This window comes from Poecile atricapillus, chromosome 2, assembly GCF_030490865.1.
Source record: "Poecile atricapillus isolate bPoeAtr1 chromosome 2, bPoeAtr1.hap1, whole genome shotgun sequence".
In the NCBI taxonomy this organism is placed as follows: domain Eukaryota; kingdom Metazoa; phylum Chordata; class Aves; order Passeriformes; family Paridae; genus Poecile; species Poecile atricapillus.
Genome location: NC_081250.1, coordinates 142,665,283 through 142,672,739, shown reverse-complemented (window position 1 = coordinate 142,672,739; position 7,457 = coordinate 142,665,283).

The following is a 7,457-nucleotide window of genomic DNA, read 5'->3' as shown; positions in this document are numbered from 1 at the left end:
GAATTTTTAAAATATTTATATATTATAAATATATTTATATAAATATTATATAAATATATAATATTTAAAATGGTACCTATTTGGGGGAAAAGCTGTAATTCCTGGGGAATCCAGGCAGTAATTTAAAGTTATTTGGGTTTGAGGGACACAGGCAACACGCAGGCTGTGGTGTAGCCAGTGGCTACATATGCTGTGGCAGCCCCAACAGCTACACTGGTGCATTTGTCACAAGCATTTTTCACCTTCTGGTTCTGTTTTGGGATTATGCTGCCCATTTTCTATAATTTTTTGCTGTCTGGGATTATGCTGTCCATTTTTCTATCATTTTATCGCAGATTTCACATGGTGATCAATATGTTTCTTACTCTATACAATCAGTGGGTGCTAAGCCAATGATATCCATAATCGTAAGTCAGATGACTAGAATGGAAGGATGGAAAGGGAGAGGCTAACTCATTATTTTAAAAATTACAATCCTCACACCAGCTTGTGACAGTGTTTTGTGTTTTTCTCTGATTTTGATGATATGTTTCACAGATATTTCGTAGTTGTTCCTTGCTGAAGACAGCAACATGTTTTCACAAGGCACTACAGTTTTCTTATGGTGAGAAGATGGTGTTGTAGGAGTAGGGTTAATAGATATCAGATAGGCTACAGATCATGAGAAAGGAAGAAAGGGTTGAAGAACCAGAAGACAGAGTAAGGGTGGAGAATCATTTCAGCATTGCAGCAGCATTTTTAAGAAATATTTTCCTTGTGAGCAGTTCCACAGCACTGAACAGAAATGCAGCCTCTGTACTGCTTTATCTCCACATGCAATCCAAACGCGTTCTCTTTATGGACCCCAGAGGCTGCTTCACTCCACCATTTGCTTGGTAAGGAGTTTATTTCTACATAACTGGAGCTCAGGTTCACCCAGAAGACAATCTCATCTACAAGTTCAATATGCACCATTGCTGAAGCAAGGGGTGCACTAGCTCTATGAACAGAAGAGTTGGGCGTATTTGTGAATTCCTATGAGGTGGAATTGCAAATTACACATCTACAGTAATCCATCCATGCTCTAGAAATTCAGAACAGGTGAGCTCTGGAAGGCAGATAGAAAGGACAAGCCAGAAAACTAGAAACGAACAGGAGAGAGGGCTTAGAAAATACTAAAAAAAACCCCAAAACAACCAAACAAACTTATGGGAATTAATCCACATCAGTAATTTTGAGTAACTTTATCCTGCTGCTGAGCAAACTTAGTGGAGCACAAGTCTGATAAGAGAGCTGGGGGAGTTTAGCCTAAAAAAAAGGAGGCTCGGGGGAGACCTTATGGCTCTCTACAACTCCCTGAAAGGAGGTTTTAACTTGATGGGCGTTGGTCTCTTTTCCCAGGTAACAAGTGACGGGATGAAAGGAGATGATCTCAAGTTCTACTAGAGGGGGTTTGGATTGATTATTAGGAAAAAATTTCTTCATGGAAAGGGTTGTCAGGCTGGAACAGACTGCCCAGGGAAGTGGTGGAGTCACCAAATGTGGAAGTAGGTAAAAGAAGAGTAGATGTGGTGCCAAGAGACATGGTTTAGTGGTGGACTTTGCAGTGTTGTGTTAATGTTTGGATTTGATGATCTTAAAGGTATTTTCCAATCTCAATAATTCTATTCCATGAATCCCAAGAGGGTTAATTGCCACACACCAAATTCCACATGACTTCATAACAAAAAGTACTTCTTGCCAATAAAAGCCAAAATCATTTGGCATCTAAGATAGCTGAAATTTATGACTGAATATTATAGGTTGAAAATGTCAGTAAGAATGAGGACAGCCTGTAATTATAGACTGTAGAGGAGCACATTACAGCAAGATGTCTGACCTACAAAACAGGGAGAAGATCCACACAACTAGCAAATTCCATTTAGCAGGGTTTTTGGTTGATTAGTTGCTTGCTTTGTAAACTAAAGATTGTCTCTTTAGACTGTAGCAGCATGTGATAAAGCCTTCTGAAAATACATCATTTCAAGATGCAGATAAGTTCTTCTACTCAGTTATGTATATTTTCTCTGTCATCCATCTTCCCCGTTTCTTTTCAGTCTCTTCTGCATCTACTCTAATTTCTAATTAGGGGCTGCAATTGCATCTTAATCTTCAAAAACTGGAAAAAGTACTCCTAAACAAAATGCACTTTTGGATTTGCCTCAAAACTCCAAGCCTAATTTAGTGGAATTTAGCATCCCTTCTTTCATCCCCTTGAAGATACTGATCTCTGCAATGATTCACCCTGACCAGATGAGGTGGTGAAGCAAAGAAGCCACTTTGTTCAGGTAACTTTTATTTTCTAAGCAAAAACTCTCAAGGCAGGATAAACACTGTTGAAGAGCCAACTGCCAAACCCAAAGATTTTTTTAATGAAAATACATAACAAATACAGAGCTAGAACTAATAAGCTACTGGGCTCACTTGCCATGGTAAGATGTCCTAAGGCTCTTTGCTTGTCAGAAGAGAGCATGAGTCAGATGGGGAGGGGCTGACTTCCATTGCTCTGTGGAGCAGAGACATCCTCAGTACTGCTGAGTTGCTCTCTTTTGATCTTCTGGTTTCTTTTTTGTCTTTCATATCAGAATTCTCCTAAGTGTTAAAATTTCAACTGCCTCACGCTACTTATTTGTCTTACCTGGTGAGGCTTTCATGTATTTTTTCACACCTTAATAATTCTCTCAATAAAAGTGACTGAAATTCACTCACCTATATCAAACTTGGCTTTGAATGAGAGGCAGTGGAGCCCCTGGGTGAAAGGCTGCTCTGCCTTCTCACATGCTGTTCTTTCCCCAAAGGAATATAACCTGTAGCTCAAATGAAGTTCACTTGACCTCTTTACTCAGGTTGCCAGAATTGTGTCTCAAGCCCACTTCATTCCTGCAATTAGTCAGCTGCCCAAACTGCTGCCTGTCTCCACCCTTCATCTCTAGATGGTGACTGCTGAATGTTCTTCTCTAGTTTTGCCCCAGCTCAAGCATCTTCAACATGATTTTGTTAATTCCAAGTCCAGGTCCCATGAATTCTGCTTTCCCTTGCTTACAGCAGGTCCCTGGCTCCCAATTTTGTCCTTTTGCATATAAAATTGGGCTGGTTTCAAGAATGCTGATAAGCAGACTCAGGTTTGCTGATGATCATTCCTGGCTTCCTTTCTTCCTCTGGGGAGCAGCTGGGTTCCCCACAAGTGATGTCCAGGACAGACGAAGGACATCCTCCAACCAGCCATTGAAGAAGTCAGGCTTTGTAGAGCTGCTGCCTACTATAACCAGCCACAAGTGCCCATCCTGGTGGAAGGCCAAGAGGACTCACACTTAACTTGGGTAATTTCCCTTCCCTGACTTAGTCACTGAGAGTGAGGGAAAAACATGGATGTTGGCAGGTACACAGCAAGGACTGGTGGGCTAAGCATTGTCTTCAAGAGTGCTCTACCCATGGTAGAGTGTGGTCACTCTTTAGATGCTCTGGAGCCTTGCTGTCAAAATGTAGATGAATATTCCTACATGAAACCCTTGTAGGAAATGCTTTAATAGTAGTTACAGCCTCCTACAGGACTCTGTACTTGTATGTAATGAGCTAATAGTCACCTACTGGGTGAGGCCACATCCCTTTCCTCCAGACCTGGAGTTTCAGGAGCTACAAATTACACTGCATTTCCATTGCACCCTCTTGTAATAGATCTAAGTTGCAACAGCTGCCAGGTGCTCAAAACTCCAGGGTGACAGCAGAAGTTACCAGCAATCATCTACCTTTCAAAAGAAGAAAGTGGTGCATAATGAGAACGAATGCATTTCAGGGAAAGGTAAAGGTCAGAAAACATAAAGACTGGATTTCCTGAAATTACACACATTTACCTAAAGTTACCTACGTTTTCTTAGCTAAAACTGATTTTCAAGAACACTTATTGTCTTCAGCTTTCTTCAAGGCTGGAGAAATTCATGCTGTATGGTTTGGAAATGTCAGGATCCTCAGGCTGAGCTTTTGATTCTTCAGGCAAACAGCTATCACAGTGTCCTATTTGCAGAAATACTTCTCTACCTAGCATTCAGCATTGAGGAAAAGAGAATGCAGCTGCATTGAAAATCAATATCTAAAACAAATTTTATGAAACTTGCGCTTTAGACTTTCATGTTTCAAGCTCTCAAGATTGGGGAAAAAAACACACAAAGTATCTAGGCCCAAAATGTAAAAATAAGGGTTAAATGGGGATTTAGGTACTGCTTTGTATGGTGCAGTCATATATGAGCAGTGCTGGCCTAAGTGAGATCTGCAGTTTTGACTCAGTAATCTCCCCTGTAAAAAAGGGATATCTGGGGTTTTTACCTTTCCTATCAAGGCATAGGAACAAATTCTATTGTTAGGTTCTCCTGTATTTCTTTCTAGAACAAGATGTTTCCTGTTATCTCAAAAGTTGAAGTAACTGATAGGATATTTTTAATTGTTTACTTCAAAACATATTATGATCAACTATTTTAATTAGAAACTATTTCAGTTAGCTTTGAGAACCGAGGTCGGGCTGTCTAAGTAAAAACCACACTGGGGCTGAGTGCCCATCTCCAAAGGGTCTGCAGAAGCACTGCCATGTAAGTGAAACCTTGCTGCAAAACCCTCTGCAGCCCTACCCAGGCAGATCCCATTTCCAGAGCAGCCTTTGCTTGTGGCTGGTACCCCCCTCTTGTGGACTTTTGCTAAATTGCACACCAGAACTCCTGTATTTTATCTCCGAATCAGTCTCAGCCGCGCTTCTGCCATGTCCGCTAGTTTGCAATAGAAGCGGACCAAAGCTAGATGGGAGGATTTCGGTAGAGAAGTTTAACTTATTTTAAACTTAATCACTAATTTCGGTTTATTTGGACTTCTCAATCTGTGCCTTCAGCTTTTTCTGCTTTTCAGTTCTTTTTTAACTGGTTGATGCAGCATTTTTTGAAAAACTTACAGATACTTGAGGCTCAACTCAAGTTGAGCATATATACACTTTATATATTTTTAGCATCACAGGTCTTCAAAGCTCTCTTGTAACTCTAGTTAATAGAAAATCAGGGACTGGTATGGAAAAACAGAAACTGTGAAATTCACTAAACATGCATATCCATGAAAGTGCTGTAGAAAGAGGTATTAAAGCAGTAATTTTGGGATGTATAAATGAGCACAGCAAATAGAAATAAAATTATTTCACTGTGGTATATGGTATTGCTGATGATGATGCCAGAATGGCCTGTGGGAATTTGTGTTCTCAAGTTCAAAAATCAACCTTTATAATTGAAAAAAAAGAAAAGAAAAAAAGAGAGAGAAAAAGAAGTCTATACCTGATTTCTTAGACTTGAGAAAATTCATTTCACTACAATATTTAAGATACTAATTTTGCTGAATTTGTCAAATAAACAACTGAGAAGTGACTAGATTGTAGCAAAGAAACACCTCGGGAAAAAAATGTTCTGTGTGCCAATGGCTTTCTTAACTCAAACAGCAGTGGCTCAAAAGCAGTGGCTGCCAAAAGATCCAGAGTCATTCAAATGAAGAATAAGGCCCAAATATTTAGTGCTGAGTGTGATTAATGCCTGGAACCGACCTCTGGTGAGATGATAGAGACATGATTTTACATCTGTAAATCAGATGTCATGTACATATTTTAGTCAACCACAAGCTATGCTTTGTTCAACACAAGTAATTGGGTTAAATACAGAGGTAACTGGTTGACATAAAATGGTTCGTATTACATGTGACAGTTTAAATTACCGTGTCCCCTCCTGGAACTCAGTTCTATGAATTTGTATTCTCTCGTGGCTTCAAAACCAGCTGTTTATCAGCTGGAAAACTGTGCGAGGAAAGTAGAGCTAATGAATGAAGTAGTTCTCTGGCACTCCTGAAATACCCTGTGAGCATCTATAAAATGCCAAGGGAAGCTATTGAGTGAAACATTAGGAAAAATCCCAAACAAAAAACCAAACTACTTGACTGTAGCAGAGTCAACTGTAGATGTCTGATTTGATGGTAAAAGCAGATTAGCATGTGAGTGTTACAACAGCCTATTTGAAAATGAAATATAGCTGGAAACCTTAAAGCAGTATGCATCTTTGTCTTGCAGAGGGAAAAAATAAGCCTGTAACTTCTTGATAGTTGACATAATGCAATGAAGATGAATATGACTCTGCCAGTGGAATGACTGGGAAAGGGGAGAAACTGCTTCCTCCATGAAAAAGTAGCTGAGCTGAGCTTGTAAAGAGAATTCCCAAAAATACAGGGACAATAAGAAAATGAAAAAAAAAGGCAAGTCTGAAGTGCCTGAAGGAAATGCATCAGAGTATGATGGTGCATCCCACTTTCTCTCTCACAATCTCAGTATCATCTGAGAAACATTCCTTAGGCCTTGACCTTGGCGGAGCAGCATCTGGGCTGAGCTTGTCTGAAACAGTGTCTGCTCCCAGGAGCTAGTGCTGTCTAATGAGCTCCTGCTTTTTTATCAAACAGCATTGGGAATTTATTTTTCTTGCCTGGATAACAACCCAATGGAAATAATATTTTCATTATCAAATTTTCAAAGAAAGTTACTGACCCGAATTGCAGCCAGGATGGAAAATTACTCTGCCTAAAGTCAACTCTCTTGCAACCCTATATACAGCAGTCCAAAGTGAGACCCTTGGAGCTCTCCTGGACTGCAGCAGCTGCAAACAGCAAAATCCATCTGAGTGGGGCCTCTAAGAGCCAGCAAACTCTGGAGTTTGCTAAACCTGAAGTTTGCTAAACTCGGAGGACAGCTGAACGATGTGGCTGATATCCCCACACGTTAAGGCTCAACCCTTCACCCGTTGAGAAGATGCAAAGGCAGACATGAGTAATTCACTGAATTCAAGGGCAGTTTTTCACAGCTATACCTTGTCCTTCATGTCTGTGTACATGCAAGTGTGAATATGCTGTAGCAAATGTACTGGGAATGTTGCTCTCCTAGATTCTTAAATACTTCAGATTTGTAAGCAAGTGAGACCTCTAAGTAAGTTACTGTTGTGGTATCGTCAATTTTATATGAATCTTTTGTCATGTTGTTTAACTTAAAGTTATCGATTAAGTGATGTTAGGTGCTGTTAAGGGCTGTTAAGGTTAAGTGCTAAATGCTGTTAAGTGCTCTTAAGATTAAGTGCTGTTGGGCCCTTAGGCAATACCTGTTGGTCAAGTTCAGGCTCAGTTTAGCTCAGGAACAGGAAGGTCTTCCGTATTCCTTTTTATCCGTACCCTTCCTCATCCTTTTCTCACCACCCTCACCCCTCCCTCAACCTCTACATAGATAATTTTGGGTTTATTTCAGTTTGGATTGATTGATTGATTTTGGATTTTTGTTTGCTGTTTCTCTGTGTGTTTTAACCACCTGGTAAGTAATAGAGTGAAAACTTGCCAACAAACTCTGTTATTGTCTTGCTTTTATATTACACCTGGTTTTGCCAATATTT